Genomic DNA, 557 nt, shown 5'->3' with positions numbered 1-557 from the left:
CCCCGTTTCCCTTTGAGAACACCCCCCTCGCTCGCTGGGCCCTCCAGTCCCAGATGAGGGAGGCAGCCACTCACACACACGTCTCCAGGGCCTTCTGCTGAGCCTCGTGCTGCTCCTGCACCCGCTTTGCCTCTGCCGGCAGCTGTGGAGCACAGGATGGCTGGCTGGATGAAAGCCCAAGCCCCAGGTCCCCTGTTCCGCCCCACCTCCACCCCAGGCTGGGAGAAACCCTGACAGACCTTCAGGCTGGGTGGCTGCACACCTGTGCCATCCCCCAGCTCCTGTTGCTTGTTCTCGGGGGTCAGGAAGTCTGCGGACTGTGCCTGCACAGAACAGCTGTTTAGGCCTCACTGTTCCTCCCTGGACCCGCTTAGTTTCCACCCAGGCAGCCCCTGCCCCCACCTCCCACTGTGCACTCCCGGTGACCTGGAGTCTGTGACGGTAGGAGTGTCCCTGCCCCCCGGGCTTGTGCCCGAGCTCCTGTGCCAGGGCCGGGTGGTGCCTTGGATCAGCCTCTGCTGGGGCCGCCTGCACTCCCTGCAGAGGCTGATCCAAGG

At 65.5% G+C, this 557-nt stretch overlaps 1 long non-coding RNA gene across 1 annotated transcript; it reads right to left on the bottom strand.

The window, feature by feature from the left end:
- Positions 1–30: 30 nt before the first annotated feature.
- Positions 31–537, bottom strand: LOC104981441. Its single transcript, XR_824373.1, has 3 exons — positions 427–537; positions 240–323; positions 31–142 (listed from the first exon to the last, which is right to left on the bottom strand). It is a non-coding gene; the product is annotated as an uncharacterized LOC104981441 (long non-coding RNA).
- Positions 538–557: the final 20 nt, after the last annotated feature.

This window comes from Bison bison, unplaced genomic scaffold (assembly GCF_000754665.1).
Source record: "Bison bison bison isolate TAMUID 2011002044 unplaced genomic scaffold, Bison_UMD1.0 scf7180017859064, whole genome shotgun sequence".
NCBI classification, from domain to species: Eukaryota; Metazoa; Chordata; class Mammalia; order Artiodactyla; family Bovidae; genus Bison; species Bison bison.
Note: the sequence above shows the minus strand (reverse complement) of the source record. Positions and strands in the feature narration are given on the sequence as shown.